At 46.9% G+C, this 19,548-nt stretch overlaps 1 protein-coding gene across 1 annotated transcript in view; it reads left to right on the top strand.

The window, feature by feature from the left end:
• Positions 1 to 4,170: 4,170 nt before the first annotated feature.
• The window catches only part of LOC147609079 (P53/DNA damage-regulated protein), a 76,221-nt gene continuing 60,843 nt past the window's right edge, over positions 4,171 to 19,548 (top strand). The window contains exon 1 of the mRNA XM_086788450.1: positions 4,171 to 4,437. The gene's annotated coding sequence lies outside the window, so the exon portion shown is untranslated. The remainder of the gene's footprint in view (positions 4,438 to 19,548) is intronic.

Here is a 19,548-nt window from a genome sequence, read left to right as displayed (position 1 = left end):
AGCATGGAAGTTGTTCTTATCAAGCTTCTCTGCAACAATTTGGTTTATTCCATCATTCGACATCTTGTCTATAACACAAATTTATTGAAAACAACACTCTTGTTTAACTTGCACAAACTATTGTATTCTTTGCAGAGCGGTACTATACTACACCCAAACTTTTATAACGAGTGACCTCAATTTGCATACATACACCCAATGGAAACTTTAAGGCCTCTTGGTAGTACACATAGTGTCTGCACAACTAATCGCCCTTCCTGTAGTTCCAAAAACAAAGTTATGTAGAGAATCGAAACTTACCCACAGTGCTCGTGAACGCCTATGAACTGAAAAATAGGGGTCCAGATGCGCCCAAAACGCGTTGTTTATCCAAATTTTTTTATTCAACGGATCCTATAGTTGCCCTGTAGCTCTGATCCTACGAAGAAATCTCCTCAATTGGAGTTCGTTTGCCGAGAGCTCCTAACAAGGGTGTAATAGCCAACACAAAGGGGGAAGAGTAGATGAAGCTCTTACCCTCGTACTGCGTTCTGTGCTTCTCTTGCTTGCCGCTCAACCCTTAGCATGAACCAGGCTCTAATACCATGAAAAGATGCAGGGGGAAGAGAGCTTGAGCTCTTGCAAGCACACACACACTCACACAAACCCTAGAAGAGAACACACAAGGTGAAAGGCTGAAAATTCTTCTTCTTCTTCACACAACAAAAGAGGTTTACAAAAGAAGATAAAGTGAAAAACACACATAATAGAGTATATACAAGTAGTCCATAATGTGAACACACGCTAAGAGGAGTGGGTAGGTGTGGACTAGTCGGTGTAGTCCAGTTGTAGAATCTATATATGTGGCGAAGATATGTTAGTGCCAGCTATCAAACCCACCGTGATGTAAGTGTCGAACAGTCATGCAGGCACCTCGTGAGTGTCAGCTCATGTTGAACTTGACATCTCAACATAAGGACAAGACTTGAAGGTAGCTAAAAATTGTGAGTGATAAGTTACAAAGAAGAACTATAGACCACCAAGAAAGATTGGGGTGGAGGTGATGAAGATGCCTAAACCCACACAGAGTAATACATAAGACTCTTGAGGAGGAGAAACGAAGGAAGGATAGGGCCCTTCATGTGCAAGTGTGTGAGGGCTACATAAACCCACACAGAGCAATACATAAGACTCTTAAGGAGGAGAAATGAAAAAAGGATAGGGCCCTCCATGTGCAAGTGTGTGAGGGGTACAAGTGGTGGCTTTCCCCAAGGCTGATGCCATGATGCTTTGCCAAGTGGGGGCGTAGGTGCTATGATGATTTGCTAGATGATACGAGGGGATGGGATTGCCCCCCCCCCCCTTTGTAGATACATGGAGGACATGGAAGGATATGACATGGGAGCAACCCCTCATCATCAGATTCCTTGATGTCGCCAGAGACATGCCTTCTTAGACATATGGGTTGCCCTCAATGGCACACAAGTGTACATGGGGGATCATCTCACCTCCGTGTGTGCCCTCAAGAGCACACATGTGTACATGGGGGATGATCTCACCCCAGCACAAGTGGCACACCAGTGTGAGGCATGGTGACAAGTAATGAGGTTTGTAGAGTGGTCAAGTGAGCTATCTACAAAGATGGAAGGGCCATTATCATTGAGCACGCCTTCCCAACAAATAGGGATGTGAGGTCTATGAGACCAAACACATGAGGTTAGTGGTATGGGACTACAATTATACCCTGTGGTCAAATCTAGGAGGTTTGAGCGAGACTCTCACAGGTAGGGATGTCATTTTCTGTATAGATACTCATTAGAGCCTTGAGAGGGCTTTACCATACATAGCCAGGTTTGAGTGGGGGTCAGTTTTCCAAGGCGAGACCTAGAGACATGACTTAGGAGGGGTAGCTATCCTTTTTAGAGCCTTGAGAGGGCCTTACCATACATAGCCAGGTTTGAGTGGGGGTCAGTTTTCCAAGGCGAGACCTGGAGACATGACTCAGGAGGGGTAGCTATCCTTTTTAGACCCCACCTTTGATAGATTCTCAACATCTTTTGGAAGGACGAAGATGCATTGTATATTTTTATGTGGCTATAGCTTACCTGGGATAGAGTCATCCACATTGCACTGTGTTATTTTGCACCAAGTGTAGCAGGGTCAAATGGCTGTTGCATGGAGTTGGCATTTGGATTATTATTTGGTCCACTCACATGTGAAAGCAAGACAAGGGTGTGCAAGTTATCCCATATGCCTTAGGATTGTAAAAGGGCCATGGTGCCATAAAATGTATAAAGGGGAGTCCCCTCTCATTTGAATTGACAAATATCATTTTCCTTACTTTATTTCTGTAGGGGCATTCTAGTCATCTATAGGTAGACCCGTTTTTTGGCGATCCTGTTGGGGAGGAGTAGAGTTTCTATCACTCCCCCTCCCCAGATCTCGAGTCTAGGGTTTACTCTGTTTTCTATTTCTAGGGTACAATATGGAGAGTTTCATTAGTGCTACGTTAGGGTTTCGACCCATCACCAATCTAGAGGTGCACCTATTTGTAGATTGGCTACCTTGCTGTTGTGACCCCTCGCACATGAACTGGAATAGCAAACATGCGTTTACAGTTTTGCTAACCATTCATGAAACACACGAGATGCCCACTGCACATATCTCCACCACAAATTGCAAGAACCCTTCTCGCAAAATTGTGTGGTGCCCAGTGCATAGAGTATGCAAGAAAATGCAAGAACATGTTACGTTCTTACACGTGGACATCACTTTGTAGCAGCAACACGTATGTTGTTGTGACTTACCAATGCCTCCGAAACCTTGACCACGAAGGAGCCACGAAGGCATATTCAAGTATCTAGTGCATCTAATGTCACATAGTGTCTGTGTTTGGAGCTCATGTGCGAGGGGTGTGTTTGTTGTTTGCTAGTGGTGTGCTATTATCGGGCTGCTGCTTCCAGACTTATCCTCGCATCTCTATTTACCTTGGGTAGCCCAATATGCTTGCATAAAAGCAAGCAAAGATAGAAGCCCACATGATAGTAAAAATATCATGGATAGATGACCACATGGTAGTAAAACTAACGCAAACTTTTCTTCAACTCCTCCAATCATTCTCAAAGCCCAGGTTTCTCTATTGGGTTCTTCTTTATTGTCGATGGAGAAACTAAAAAGAGTATGTGGTAGAGTGTCGGCAACACGTGTCTTTGAATACGTCTCCTTTGGAAGCTTGAATATACATGACATGTCCCTTGTCCGTGATAGCTTTGTAGTGCCTATGTGGATTTCTAATCAAACATCGCTGATGTCTTTCAACGTGTGTCTTGTGGTGGTCAAATAGGAAGAGAAGGTGTCAGCCATTAAAATGAAGTAGCTATAGCTCAAAGATGGAGATGGGAGTGTGTTTTGGAAGGTGAGCAAGGTTGGGCTGATGGAGATGCAAGATTTGATGGTTCTCCTCATCTATAACACCATCGACAAGATATATGCATTATGGAGAAGCTCCTTAGACACTCTATTTCAAGGGAAAAAGCTCATTGCGGGCAATTAGCTCACTAGCAAACGACTCCTCCTATTGGCTTTTCATGGAAAAGGAGGGCCTTCTATTCTATAGTAATACAATCTAGTTCATGAATGAGCGACTTGTCTCCATATTGAACCATCCCATATGTGTCCATGCCTTCATCTTCTCCTCCTTTAATGGCTCCAAAAACATGTTCCTACCCACGCGTCTCATCAATTTCAAAAGATTCATGTTTGTTCGAGAAATTCAAAATATTTATAAGTAAAACTGCACGATTGCATGTTTGTTAATTTTGAACTTTGCCTTCGAGATATGTTAATCAAAACCGCTAAACATTTGCTGTAGGTAACATGGCAAACCGAAACTTAGGAAAGACACGCTTAAGATGAAGACGTGCTGCATAAATTAGGACTTCATGTTTGTTCAAGCACACTTGTGCACTTGTACATGCGGATAAGGCTACCCAAGCAGTCTAGTTCTACTTGCCTGTTCTCATCCCCTATCACTCTTCGCCGCCACGTCCCTACTCTAGTCGTGGTCGTCGGCCGGTTGCGCCCGTTCCACTTGCCCCTCCACACTTGGCGACCAACACACCTCACCCTTTATACTCTCCGCCCAGCACACACCTAGCGAAGTGTCCCTATAGCAGCCTTTCGACCGAGCCCCCCTCACATTACGCAGCCACGCCCTCTAGTGGTTTAGACCTTGTGAGAATCAACGAGAGCTTCTCTAGGCTTTCCTCTGTCCACAGGCAATGGTGAGGCGAATGCATACGTCGACTTAATCTACTTCAACAGAATTGCGTGTTAAGGACGCACGGAGAAAGAAAGACGCAATAGCCTGCCCGGTTCCTTGGATTTGCAGAAGAGTAGAAGTTGCAGCACACTACAAGAGCCTTCAAAGTTTTCGTGCGATCGTGTTGTTTTCCAGAGGTGTGTTTCCATGTCTAGAATTATGCAGTTTTTCATTCATGTGTGTAAGATGTTGCTGGTTGTAAAGGATATACATTAATTCCAAAGTCAAGCATTGTTATATGAGAAGGTTGTAGGAGCCACTGAGTGTGTGGTGCAGTAGGTTGGAAGCCAAGGGGGCAGAGGGTTAGACCTGCCCTTGGTGCATTAGGGAGACGATGATTTGTTAACATGAGTGCTCCACCCTTCTCATGCGTATATAATTGACAATGGTTGTCTTGGTGAATACCAAGGTGGAAATATGTGTGCGTGGGAGCTTTGTATTTGTTTCCAGTTTCTTCACTGAGACGGTGAAGTCTTATCATTGGGGATATCGGTAACAAGGTCAAATGGCTGTTGCATGGAGTTGGCATTTGGATTATTATTTGGTCCGGTCACATGTGAAAGCAGGACAAGGGTGTGTGAGTTATCCCATATGCCTTTGGGATTGTAAAAGGGCCATGGTGCCATGAAAATTTATAAAGGGAAGTCCCCTCTCATTTGAATTGGCCAATATTATTTTCCTTTGTTTATTTTTGTACAGGCATTCTAGTCATTTACACCAAGCCACTCTCCTTATGATCGTACTTACCATTATATGGGCATATTATGGAGTTCTCACAGCTGCCATCTGTAGACTACGTAATCGGCAGGCTTAGGGACTAACTGCTAAGTACATCTCACATGCCGATGATACCCTGACGCTCCTACTAGCCCACATGTTCAATAGAGCATTTTGTGAAGGATTTCCACCCTCTTGGTCTGTGCTAGAGGTAGAGCTCAATTCATTTGTAGAGAGACAGGGATGCAAAGCCTCAGGACATGTAGGCTTTTGGAGGAGCTACTGTACCCATAGTTCACATTCTACGCGTATGATTGCTGAAGCAAAGGTTTGCTAACGTATGATAAAATGGTGTGTGAAACTGGCCTATCATTCTTGCTCTTCTTTTAAATAAATAATTTGAGACTTTTTTGCTGAAAGTGACACCATGGCTGGTCTGCACCCAGTAGGTATTAGGCTCGGGCTGTCAAGAACCTGGGCCTCAAGTTGGGCAGTGGGCACTATGCTATGAAAAACCCTACACTGTACTGTACCAATGTACTGCAGATACTTATTAGTATATATAGTACATAGTATGTACTATCTACATTCAAGTTTTCAGCCTTCAACTTTCAAGTTTCAAGTTTTAGCCTTCGAGTTTCAACTTTCAAGTGTCAAATTGTCAATATTTTTCAGTCCCAACTCCCACATGCATATGTAGCCCCAAATTTAAAGCCACGTATGAAACTCCACCAGGAGCTGAATCATACTTTATCATACCTATCATTCTCCTTGACGTATGGCAGTATGAAATGTATGATATGAATTATGACTGTACCCTTGACCACGTCTTCACCCTCCGTGCCATGATCGAGGAGGGTAGAGCATGACATCTGAGGATTTATTGCTGGATTGTGGATTTTTGCAAAGCTTTTGATATTGTACCTCGAGCACGCCTCCTAGAGTGATGGGAACTTGAGCTTCATTGACAGATTGGGCTGGTCCCACACTGGTAGGCATATTGATCCCTCTATTACTTTATGCAGATGACATTGTCCTCCTTTGAGATTTAGTCGAAGTGCCTTAGAGACATTTGGATGCCTTCGAGGATTTTTGCACTCAGTGGGACCTCATTGTTAACCATGGTAAAATGAAGGTAATGGTCTTCAATACCTCTCGCCCCTTCACATTCAGATTGAGCTTCACATACAGAGGGAATCTTGTGGAGATTGTCTCATCCTATGTCTACCTCGGTCACTTTTAGTGGCCCACACTTCACCATGCTTCATGCAGCGCATGTTAGAGTGAGACAGGGATATGCAGCCTTGAGCTAACTTGAGCGGCAGTGTTTCCAAGCACATTTCCAGGAGCCGAGGATAAAGGTTTGGCTTTTTGACACCCTCATCACACCAGCCTTGATGTATGGAGTAGCCTTTTGGGACCACATTTATGCGACAAGGATTGGCAGTGAGTTGAGAGGCCCCAGGTCATGATGTTCTCCTGTATGATCCATAGCAAACATGAGTCCCACACCAAATTATCCGCAGCAAACCATCAGTCCCACACCAGATTATCCATATAGAGTTTGTTGCGGCCTTGATGGTAGTGGATGCACTCTTCCAGACAGTCGTATACCTCCATCGCATCAGTCACATGGATCCCCATAGGTACTTGAGGTTGCGCTGGAGTCCTTGAGACTTGAGGGCCACCCTGGAGTATGGTATGCTCGAGTTTCCACTTGGTTCTAACGACATGGGCTCCGCATGGATTGCCTTCCTTCAGTAGAGATTGGACTCCCTTTTTCTCCAGCTTTCTCATGAGGACACCAACCAGGTTATTCGGTTAGGTCTTCTCAGCCTCTACATCCACTGCACATGGATGGCACTTTCAGAGCTCCCACCGAAGATGCACTTTACAAAGATCACTTCCTCAAGCTCACTGAGGATGGATTCATCTAGCAACCGGGCTACTTGAGTGTTCACATGTGCCATGCCATGTGGATTGTGATTGGCCATATATAGGTTTCCCACTGCCTCAGAGTGGGGACTGGGAGAGCTGAGTGCATCTTTAGAGCCGGGGAGCTTATATAGAGACCCAAGGAGGAGAGGATCTGCCGGTTATGCCACATAGAGGTTGACACAGAGGAGCATTACATATGTTGTTGCCTAGTATACTATGAGATCCATGGAGGTTTCACTATTTGTTCCATGAGGGATTTGACCCACTTTCTAGGATCATTGATTTTCTGAACCAGTGCAAGGCTCTTCTTGCTCGAGCTCTGTAGACATAGGGACACTTTCTTTAGAGAGCTTTGGCCCTAGTAGCCACTGACCCCTCCCTTGCCAGCTAACCATCACCAACTTCTTCTGGACCGAGGACACCAACCATCACCAACTTCCTTCCGAACCGAGGCGGAGGAGGATACCCATACAGCAGATCTTGTTGACCCACTTGCCCGAGAGGAGTTACACGGGGCCTCCACATTCTAGCGTGCTTGATGCCTTGCACCCTCCCCCATGACGACATCGGCCATGATCCTCTCATTAGCTCTAGATCGAGGACATGCTCCATCGCCATAGAGCTACCTTTCCACGTGACGTAGCTGAGGGAGACCTCTCGGCCATACTCATTGGCTCCGTGCTTGAGAGTGGTATACCATCTATTGGGGGCCAATGCTCCTCTCATGTTTAATGCTCTTCGTATTCCATGGACAGTTTTGTATTACCCTAGTGAGATAGTTTTGATTTGTTCTAATTTATTTTCCGTTCCATGATGAGATATGCTATGGTCATTATTGTATCACTTTGGTCTCATAGGCCCACTGGGTCTTTAGTAGACGCTTAATCTCTCTCTCTCTCTCTCTCTCTCTCTCTCTCTCTCTCTCTCATAGACCTGTTAGGTCTTTTGCAAGACGTTAATATATCTTCTTCTTCTTCTTCTTGCTTTCTCACTCTTGAGTTCTCATGGGAGCTCTCAAATGCATACATGGAGCTCTATGCATGCATGTGAACTCTCACGAGAGCTCTTAAGCATAGTAAACAAAATGGCAAAATGTATGCAATACAAGGTCATTTCAAATGAATGCGAGTAAGAAAAGGGTAGAGATAAAAACAAATGACAACGCCATGTGTCACAATGTTACATCATCAAATCATACTCTACATGATCTCAAGCTCCTAAGAGAGCGTTCTACGTATGCATAGATACTCCCTTGAAAAATAAAATTTTATCTCTAGAGGGAGGAAGAGGGGAGGGGGGGTGTGGGTTGTCGCTCCATTCGAATCATAGTTGCAATGAAACGCGTTCCATTCAATATGAATGAAATGAAAAATTTTATCTCTAGAGGGAGGAAGAGGGGAGGGGGGGTGTGGGTTGTCGCTCCATTCGAATCATAGTTGCAATGAAACGCGTTTCATTCAACATGAATGAAACGAAATGTTTCGTAAACGTTTCATACGAATGAAACACGTTTCATTCGTGTCCACTTGGGAACTGTACAATTTAAGGATTTTTTATCCAGATTCTTTAGTTTTAGCTTGAAAACATGTTTTAATGTGTAAATGATGCATGCTTAATATTGTTTTGCAAGGAAGGCAACATATTTTTTACATATTATAGACTTATATATAAATTTTGGGGCCTATAACTGTTAAAAGTCATCTCCTGTCTAGATTTATACACCAGGGCCTTTGTTGTGGGTGTGCCCGCCCTTATGAGGTGTTTTCCCATTTTTCCCCACTCTCCGTATTTTTTCCCTATTTTTTCCCATTTTTCTGAGGCTTGGGAGGGCTGCCAGATGATGCCGGGAGCACCCCAGTGCTGGCCGACTGGATCTTCATCAGTCGTGGGCTTCAGGGCTGCTGGCCGACTGCCTTTTACCAGTCGTGGGCCTCAGATAGCTGGCCGACTGCATTTATGCAGTCGTGGACCTCTTTCTTCAATCGTGGACACTTTTAGTGCTGGCCGACTGCCCTTCCAGGGAGGTATATATAGGTCCTCAGCCCCCATGCCTTATTTGTATCATATCTTGGGATCTTCTTGTGTATATAGAGCAGAGTTACACGCCTACATCTGTCTCTCTCTTGTGCTGTTTTTTTGCCTGCGTTTTTTGCTCGTGTTCCCAGATTTGGTCATCGTCTCCGCTGCATATTCTGACATGGTATCAGAGCCTAGGCTCTAGATAGGTCTTGGGATTTTTGTGAGCAAGAGGGGGCTGTTTTGTGGTTGATTGGTGGACTGTTTTGGGCTGATCGGGAAGAGGAGAAGCAAGAGGAAGGCGGGCTGATTTGCTGGACAGCCACTTGCAGGTTTTAGTTCTTCTTTGTTCCCACCCACCCACCCTTTTCAGAGTACATCCCCGCTATGGCAGATCTGTTTGAGATGGCCGAGAGACATGTGAAGATCCCGACACTCCCCACGTTCCCGGTGGACTGTTAGTTGGACGGGAGCAACTACGGCATATGGAAGGTGATGATGGAATCCGTTCTGGAGTCTTACGACCTCGCCGATTTCGTCGTCATTGGTGTTCCACGGCCGGAAGTAGAGGAAGGGGAGTTACCGTCAATCCGGAAGGACCGGGAGGCCGAGACGCAGATGTGGGATCGCGTCAACGCCAGGGTCCGTTCGTTTATTTTCCTCAATTGCACACCACAGGTAATTAATCATGTAAAGCATATGACGCTGGCCAGAGGTATATGGCAGCATTTGGCCTCACTTTACAACAGGGTATCGCCCATGAAGAGGATTTCCTTGGAAGTACAGATGCGGGTTATGAGCCTTGCAAAGTCGTCGACGATGCGGGAGCATATTAACAAGCTGCAGGCTCTTCAGCAGGAAGTTCTTCAGGCTGGGAAGGAGATATTGTCAGAGGACATGGCCATCACGCTGCTGTCACATTTGCCCTCTTCGTACTCAGCATTTTACTCGTCGTTGATTACCAGTGGCAGGCTCAGCACCATCACGTGGGAGGAGCTTGTGCCCATGGTCCTGGACCAGGAGGAACGATTTACGAACCCTCCTCAGGGTGGAGGTTCGGAGGCCTTTACTGGCCAACGGTCGAAAGGCCGTAACTCGGGCAAAGGGAAGGCTTCATCGGAGAAGTCTTCTGAGAAGAAGTCCGACACTGACCGTGAGAAACTGAAGGCAGGGAGGACCTGTAATGATTGTGGCGAGAAAGGCCACTACTGGAGGCAGTGTCCCAAGCGGAAGACCGAGAAGGGTGAAGACTCCTCAGCAATCATGAAGACTCCGGCCTTTGTGCACCTGGAGGTGATGGACACCGATGCTTCATTTTCTTCAGGCAGGGAGGAGATTGGAGGACTCTCCGCAACGGATACTCGGGAATGGATTCTCGATAGTGGTGCTTCCAGGCACACGACTCCTTCCCGTTCCGGTTTACAGGATCTCTGCAGGCTTTCTGGTCATATTCTTACTGTGGACACGTCCACTATCCCAGTTCACTGTGAGGGCAGGATGGAGATAGTTCCCGATGGCAGAGGGGGGAAGCATTCCTCCCAGGTGTTGTATGTTCCGGCACTTGGTTTTCATCTGTTGTCAGTGCATCAAGTTTGCAAGACTGGCGTACGGGTGGAGTTTGATGAGCATTTTGTTGCTCTCCAGGACAAAGCAACAGGCCAAGTGGTTTGGGAAGGTGGAGTGGAGAATGGAGTTTACAGGCTTTCAGCACTCTCTCTCCCAGGTCCTCAGGATTGTGATGAGTGGCAGTCTGGTAATGGCTACTCAAGTGTGGATACGCTGCAGGTGCGAGCTTTCCGAGACCAGGTGGTGGATAGCTTGCCAGTAGATGGCAGCAGTTGGTAGGAACTTTCCAGTACTGATGTTGGTATTTCTTGTGTTCGTGAGTCAGAGGAAGCTGAAGAGGTCACTTATGCTCTGATGTCTCGTCGTGTTCGGGACATAGAATTTCCAGTAGTTGAGGATGTTCTTTCCACGGGGACCTTTCGGAAAGCCAGGCAGGTGACAGGTGATTACTTGCAGAAGGAGGTGGTTTCTCCAGGCTTTGTGGTTCCGGATTCAGAGGGGGTGGTTGACAGGTTTCATCAGGTTTCCAGGACTTGCTTGTGCACCGTAACAGGTGTTGATCCTTGTGAGCAGTGTGATGTCTCTGAGATTCAGAAGCTGTATGGTTCATGGATCTGGTTGATGGACACTAGATTGGACGGGAGCTTCCTGATGAGGCAGTTGAGCTCTTGGTTGCAGATGTCTCTTTGTGAGGCAGGATTGCGTTTCCTGTGGTTTCTGCAGCATGCGAAGGATCATGGACTCTTGTACACAGAAGGGGGATTGTTGGATGGAGTCCGACTCCACGGTTGGAGTGACTCAGTTTGGGGAGGAGATCCGGACATGAGGGGATCTACTTCAGGCCAAGGAGCAGTTTTATGGAGTAGGAGGAGGTTACATTGCAGGTTTGGGCTTCCACTGGAGGAACCCATGGTCATCCAGAGGCACTTTGTTCGTGAACAGATCGTTGCTGATGACATCTTGCTAGAGTTCTGTTCGACGGAGGAGAGTACGGTGGACCTCTTCACGAAGTCGCTCTCTCAGGATTTGCTCAGGCGGCACCCCAGCTCCCAGTGGTTGGTTACATAGCCAGGAGCTGAGAGGGGGTGTTAGAAGTCATCTCCTGTCTAGATTTATACACCAGGGCCTTTGTTGTGGGTGTGCCCGCCCTTATGAGGTGTTTTCCCATTTTTCCCCACTCTCCGTATTTTTCCCCTATTTTTTCCCATTTTTCTGAGGCTTGGGAGGGCTGCCAGATGATGCCGGGAGCACCCCAGTGCTGGCCGACTGGATCTTCATCAGTCGTGGGCTTCAGGGCTGCTGGCCGACTGCCTTTTACCAGTCGTGGGCATCAGATAGCTGGCCGACTGCATTTATGCAGTCGTGGACCTCTTTCTTCAATCGTGGACACTTTTAGTGCTGGCCGACCTCCCTTCCAGGGAGGTATATATAGGTCCTCAGCCCCCATGCCTTATTTGTATCATATCTCGGGATCTTCTTGTGTATATAGAGCAGAGTTACACGCCTACATCTGTCTCTCTCTTGTGCTGTTTTTCTGCCTGCGTTTTTTGCTCTTGTGTTCCCAGATTTGGTCATCATCTCCGCTGCATATTCTGACAATAACCTCCCTGTTTTGTATGAAACGTTTTTGAAACGTCTAGGATTTGAAAGAAACGTTTATGAAACGCGTTTCATGAAACGCGTGGCAACTATGATTCGAATCCAATGGTTGTCTCCATTTGCATGTTTATGGTTATTGTGGTTTGTGCATGGTTATGAGTTTTAATGATATTGATAGTTAAGTGGCTCCAAAATCTGCACTCTCCTATTACAGCCTGTGGATCCTCAACTAGCCTACAATGATTAACCACATCCTTAAACTCCTGAACATAAGGCTCAAAACCTTTGCTTCCCATCTTCAAGGCAAACAAGTTCTCAATCTTGTTGATGGAAACAAATACGGAATTAGAAACACACTAAAAATCTCCATTTGCATGTTTATGGTTATTGTGGTTTGTGCATGGTTATGAGTTTTAATGATATTGATAGTTAAGTGGCTCCAAAATCTACACTCTCCTATTACAGCCTGTGGATCCTAAACTAGCCTACAATGATTAACCACATCCGTAAACTCCTGAACATAAGGCTCAAAACCTTTGCTTCCCATCTTCAAGGCAAACAAGTTCTCAATCTTGTTGATGGAAACAAATACGGAATTAGAAACACACTAAAAATCAGCCCCAAGGGATTGGCTTCACGACAAGATCCTTTAACAAACGCCTTGTTATGCAATATGATTTGTATCTCCTTGATGCATGACCATCAGTATTGAAACCGGCCTTTGGTAGGAACCAAAGTGCGGTAGACTAGCAGTCAACCAAACACAGTTGTAATCCAGCAAATAAGACAGACAAAAGGGAGCTAGAGTGCTCCTACACAAAAAGAACAATGAACCTGTTGCCCCCAAAGCTTGGCACCCCTTTCGGTATTTCTTTATTCACATTCAATGGAAGAGTTCAACTGAATACATCATGGCCATACATGGCTTATTCATATGCATGTCCAAACTGCCAGTCCTTTGGACCTCTTAGCATAGAGGTTTCACATAGCCTTGTGCCCCAAAACACCACACTGTTATTCACCTCTAATCAGCCAAGATAGTACATCCACGAGGCCTTGAATACGCATCTAACTGGCCCATGCACATAGCCAAAAACACAGCCATACATTAGATTATAATCTCTTCCAAAAACATGCTAAGTTTACTCCTATTTCTACTTTCTTAGGCTGCAAATCCCTTCTCACAATGGACTAGGAGAGTCACCCCCGAACAACCCACGAGCCGGAAGAAAAAGGATTTTGAACCCGTGCGTGTCTGACACCGCCCCCAAACCTGTAAAAAGAGATAGAGAGAGAAACAATAGTCGGCTATCTCTGCCCAGCAGCGCCTCTCCTCACTGTTTCTTCTGCAACCTGCCACCCTCCACAAGAGAGAGAGAGTCCTGTCGGCCTGCAGTCCTGGCCACGTGCAGTCCAAAACTGTACTTCTCTGCAGCCTAGTCAGTCGCCTAGAGAGAAGGAAAACATGCAGCTGTAGCCGGCCTGTTATAAGGAGGAAAACGCCTGCTGTGCAGGCCATGTGCACCGCCTGCCCAACTAGCGTACAGTCCAACCCTGCTCTCTGTCCAGCCTTTGTACAGTCCAGACCGCTTATAATCAGGAGAGAGAGTGAGAACTGCTGCAGCCGACCTGTGTGTATGTCTTCAGCCGACTAGCCTTTTCGAAAGCGCGAGAGCCAAAAAGCACCCCCGCGTGCGACTGCAATCGACCCTTTTTCCCAAAGAAAAGAGACCTCCAAAAATAACGTGGAGGCTCCCCAAAAGGGCCATGACTCCTAAAAAGGGTTCTCTCAATTTTAAAGGCTTTAAACCTTTGTCCCCTTGTCCCCTCCACACATGGGATTGTGCTGCACAAATTCACAGGGTTGTGACAAGTATACTTGTACAAAAAAAAAAAGTTGTCCAATTTTCTCGAGAAAAAGTGTGTGTTTCTTTTTTTCACGGGAAAAAGATCCTTCTATTAGCTACTGAAAAGACAGCCATGAAGGGCTAAAAACAGCCATGACGGGCTAACACCTAGCCACACTGGGGGAGTCGGCTATGGCATAGGAATTAGCCACTCCTAGGAATAGCTGAATCGAAGTCGATGCTGAGCTTGTCTGTACCCCGGATCCCTGTCAAGCCTCTTCTCCGGCACCTCCTAGGGCAACTGCCTATGTGCGATCCAATCTCCAAGGGACCTGGTTGGTCCTATGCTCTACGTGCCCCATGATACAGGAGGTCGGCCCCCAACATGTGGCCATTGGGTAAACGGTTTTCTTTCTCTATTTCTGTATCCAACCCTCCCTCCGTTTCTTCTTTCTTTGCTCTTGCCGTTCACAGCTTGAGAGGAGGCTATTTGCTGTTTTTAGTCAATGTAGCTTACAGCAACCAACTATCATACTTGGTCTTTCTACACTTAGTTATTGCTAGAAGGAGCCGCTGTGTAGATGTCCATCTCTACACCTCACTTGGTGGACCTTGCTTTGAGAAGCATATTGGATGCTCGGGCCTGTCTTATCATCATCCACAGCATGACTACGTCTATACAGGCACAGTTTGTCTCTACGCGGAGCAATGCTCATCAGATGTGGACGGAGCTCCAGAGGAGGTATGGGAGAGTTTTGATAGTGAAGATTACCAAATTGGAGTCAGATCTGGAGAAGATTACAATCAATGAGTCAGATAACATGGTTGAGAAGATTGGAGAGTCAAGCTGCAGCTTGAGGAGTACGGGAGCACAATCAACAATCCGATCCATAAGCTTCTTGGAAAATTGCCTGCTTCCTTCGATTCTTTGAAGGATCATATTTATTTCCGTGATCCTCTCCCCCCTTTTGAGGAAGTTGTGAGTGATATCCACGACAAGTGCATGCTTTGCGGAAAAGGCAAGTCAGAGTGTGCTTTTGTTGCCGAGGACAAGGGAAAAGGCAAAGGCAAAAAAGGAAACTTCAACAACAACAACAAAACCAAAGGCAAGGGCAAGGGTAAACAGGATTCAAAGGAGTCCAAGGACAAAAGCAATGAATGTGATTACTATGGCAGGATAGGTTATACTGAAGCTCGATGCTTTGCTCGTCTCGCGATAGCTCTCGAGCAGCCAAAGCCAAGTATAAAGCCCAGGATGCTTCCAAAGCATTTGACAAGGACACCACCAAAAGACAAGGGCAAAGACAAAGTTCCAAAAGAGGGATTTGCTAAAGTATACATGGCAATCATAGTTTTATCCACTTCTTCACAAGATTCACTCCCCATGATCACAGAGATGACTTCTCCAGAAGAGGTCAGTGACACACTTGAAGCGGTGGAATGGGTTGGTGATAGTGGTGCTTTTGCACACACAACCAATTAAGCCCATATCCCGGAGGACTACCAGACTCTCTCTTCTTCAACTCGCATCGGTGACAACTCCTTGCTTCCTATCACCGGTGTTGGTAATGTTTCTTTGGGTTCCTCTGCCACCTTACATGATGTTTTATATGTACCACGGATTTCCAAAATCTGTTTTTAGTGTACAAAGCTTCTCAGAAAGGACTTGGTGTGTACTTTGATGATGTGGTTTTTGAAGTGATCGACAGGAAGACTCTCAATTGTTGCCAATGGAGTCCATGACGGGGGTCTCTACAAGATCACCAACTTTACTTCCCAGTTCACTCCCACTGACTCCCATATTCATCAGCTTTTCTCCCCTTTGATGGCTTTGGTTTTTGAGGCAGATACTTCTATGTGGCATTCACGCTTCGGTCACGTACCCATTGCTGCCTTCCAGAAGTTTCATTCTCAGTAGGTTGTCAACGGACTACCTCAGCTCAGGTCTCTTTCACACATTTTCTCATCCTGCATGATGGGCAAGCATCATCGAGATGCATTTCCAGAGGAGGCCACTCATCAAGCAACTCGAAGACTGGAGCTTATACATGCAGATCTTGTTGGACCCATGGAGGTTGAGTCTCTTGGAGGGGCTCGATATTTTCTTCTTCTTGTGGATGATTTCACTCGCAAAGTCTGGGTATGTTTTCTGGCTTGCAAGTCGGATGCTTTTGCCAGTTTCAGGACTTGGATCGCGATGGTGGAAAATTAGTCTTGGGGTACAGTTTCATTTCTCCGGACTGATAATGGTGGCGAGTTTGTACCGTTTGATGACTTCCTTGCGTCGAAGGGCATTCATCGATAGACCATAATTCCTTACACTCCTCAGTAGAATGGAGTTGTGGAACAGAAGAACTAGACCATAAAAGAGATGGCTCGTGCTTTGTGTTGGTCATGACGACTCCCGGCTAGTTCAGGTGTGAACACAGCTTACTCACGGGCACTTTTTCCCTATGGCTGGACATGGGTTTTTTCCCCGTGTGAACACACTTATGTGTGTTGGGCACTTTGCCCTAGGCTATATCTTGTACTCATAGTACTTTTGTAATCATCATTATCATAAGAGTACTTTCCAACAACTAGCTCTCTCTCACGTGTGTGGTTCAAGCTCTGTGTGTGTGTGGTGGTGTATAGGCAAGCTTTCCTCAACCCCGACACTTAGTTGCATCATGCAGGTCTCCCTCCTCCTTTCTAGGGTGAAGCTGTGGCTACCTCAGTTTATCTCATTAACGGCTCTCTCACAAAAGCGGTTGAGGGCATGACTCCGGAGGAGGCTTTACAGGACACAAGCCTTTTGTTTCTCACCTACGTGTTTTCGGTTGTGTTGCTTGTGTGCATGTCCCAGGTTAGAAGTGGACCACACTCGCACCGAAGTCAAAGAGGATGATCTTCACAGGCAACAGTCTGAGATCCAAAGGGTACCGCTTTTGGGATCCGAAGGTTGATGACATCATCATTTTCTGTGATGCTCGGTTTGATGAGAGCTTGTTTGGCATTGACTCGTCTCCACCTGATGCATCTCCAAATTTTCAGGATGATCCATTCCCGTCAGATGTTAGTGATCTTATACCTCTTCCACATCCAGCTTCTCCTCCTCCTCCTCCTCCTCCTTCTCCTCCTCCTGCAACTCTAGTGCTAGTTGCTACTTTACTTCACGTGCACCCCGCACTTGGATGCCACGTAGACATTTCTGTACAGAAGGTGCAGGACTTGGGATGGTGAACTGGTCCCATGTGAGCCCAGTCCGGGACGAGTCAGCCAGGGATCCATCTCAGTCGTCCGAGGTCAGGTGTGCATTGTCCTGCACATGAAGCAGTGCGAGTCCGTGCTGTGAGTCTCCCTCTGGAATGATGTCAGATGTTCTGTGTATCTGGTTTGCAACTGGATGCCAGGCCTCTGTAGGCATGTAGGTTTGCATGTAAAGATGGGGCCAGCCCATAGGGCTACCCCAGTACTCTTGCACTCTTAGTATGGGCATGGGGGAGGTGTAGAACCACCCCCAAGGGGCCAGGAGGGCCCAAGCTTTGCCCACCAGCCAAGGCATGGGCTGGAGGGGCTGTCGGCCAGCTGTACTGCTGCTGGACAGGCAGCCGACTGGGTCAGAAACCCTAATCAGCAGGTAGGCCAGGTGTAGGGAGCAGTCCCACACCCATGCGTTGATTGCCCAGCAGCCAGGATGCTGCCCCAGAAGCATGCGCAGGCTGGACAGCAGGGTGGCATAGTGTGAAAGCATTTATTTAGTGTGAATTCAGTTTATTGGAATAATCCCAGTCGTGAAGCTTTTATTAGCTGGCCGACGGGATGAAAGGAGGGGTATAAAAGCCCAGCCAAGATCTCAATGATCTCATCTCATAATTCACCAAGTGCTCCAAGCAAACAAGGGCCAGGACAGCCAAGAACATTGCTAAAGCAAAGGGGTGAAGGACTGAAGGTCAAGGGCAGGTTTTCCAGCCGAGAAAAGGTCAAGTACTTTGTATTTGTTTTCAGATTTACATCATTCTAATAAAGCAAATACACCATCCGTGGTGGGGGCCCTACAGAGGGTAATTGGGACCCAATACTGTGTCCTCTCCATCTCCCCTTTCTCTCTCTATTTTCTGCACATCGTCTTTCAGTTTGTGCGTTAATTCCGTCGCGAAAAGAGTGCTGATTTCTGAGTTTTGAAGTACCGATCCTTCTCCGAAGCTTCCGCATATTACAGTGGTATCAGAGCTCACTTCAAGGACAAAGATTCAGCAAAGAAAGCCAGAAAATTTTTTCGCTCATGTGGTTGGTTTTTAGACGCCGGTGGACTACCCCTTTCGGAGTGACTCCTGTCCCTCGAAGGACGGTTGGTTTTTAGCCTCCGGAAGCCTCCGGAAGTCTCCCACACAGATAGTGGATGGTCAGATTGCGTTCCGGAAAGGAATTGCATTTTCCCGCTATGGCGAACTTTGGCGACGAGAGAGAACCAGAACCATGGGACCAGAGTGCACCTTGCAGCCCAGCGAGGGCACCCGGCTTGAGTGTCACAGACATGTTCCAGCAGATGATGCGAGCAATCGCAGACCAGACAACCAAGTTGGATGAGCAGAAGGTGCGGATTTTGGCTCTGGAGGAGCGTTCTCGCTCTCCAGCGTCGCGTTTTCCATCTCCTCCTCCCTCTCCTTCCGTATCCCAGATACCAGATCCTCATCACAGGGACCCTCTCGCAGGGTCACAGCCGCAGCCGCTTCAAGCTCCTTGCTTGAGATGCAGATGCGCGCATTGGAGATTCGACAACGCGAAGACGACGCTATGCGACGAGTGGAACACGAGCGTTACCTCAGAGCTTTGGACGCCAGATTGACACCGGCGGCGCCCTCGAATCATTTTTCCGAGAAAATGAATTTCAGTAAGTATAATGGTAAACTCGATCCCACTACTCTGTATTCATGGTTACATCAATTTGAAGCTTACTTTGCCGCAGTTAGGAAATCAGATATTGACAAAGTGATCTTAGCCAGTTGGTACTTGGAAGGTGAGGCCATTCCTTGGTGGACTCAGTGGGCTCATGCCCACACCAGATCAGGTATGGCAGCTTATGGGTGGGACGAGTTCGTCCGTGACCTTAAGCAGCGGTTTTTACCGCCCCACTACCTTGAGCGACTCGAAGACGAGTTCAGGGGTGCGCGTCAGAACGCGCAACCAGTCCTTCAGTTTGCCAATAAAATTTCGACCTTGTGTCTACAATTAGGCTTATCTGATTCGGACAAGAAAGGGCAGTTTTTGTATGGCCTGGACACGCAAATCCAATGGGAGGTGCGTATGTTTAGACCAGCCACCTTTGAGGACGCACTCTCGCTTGCGCAGAGTGCAGAAATGAAACACAATGGTGGCAAGCCCAAGACTTCCCAGCCGGCTTCTCCCAAGGCTAACGCCTCGGGGGGCAAAAGCCAGAACCAGACGGGGTCTTCCCCAGGACAGAGCCCGGGAGCCTCTGACTCCAAGAACTCGAACAATGCGTCTAAGCTTACTCCAGACCAGAAAGCGGAGGCAGGCAAGACAGGTGGCAAGTTGAGTGCTGAGGAGCTTGCTCAGTACAGG

The sequence above is a fragment of the Cibotium barometz genome, chromosome 52 (assembly GCF_041138505.1).
Source record: "Cibotium barometz isolate CiBa-2024 chromosome 52, ASM4113850v1, whole genome shotgun sequence".
Classification (NCBI taxonomy): Eukaryota; Viridiplantae; Streptophyta; class Polypodiopsida; order Cyatheales; family Cibotiaceae; genus Cibotium; species Cibotium barometz.
This window is presented reverse-complemented; position numbering and strand designations above follow the sequence as displayed.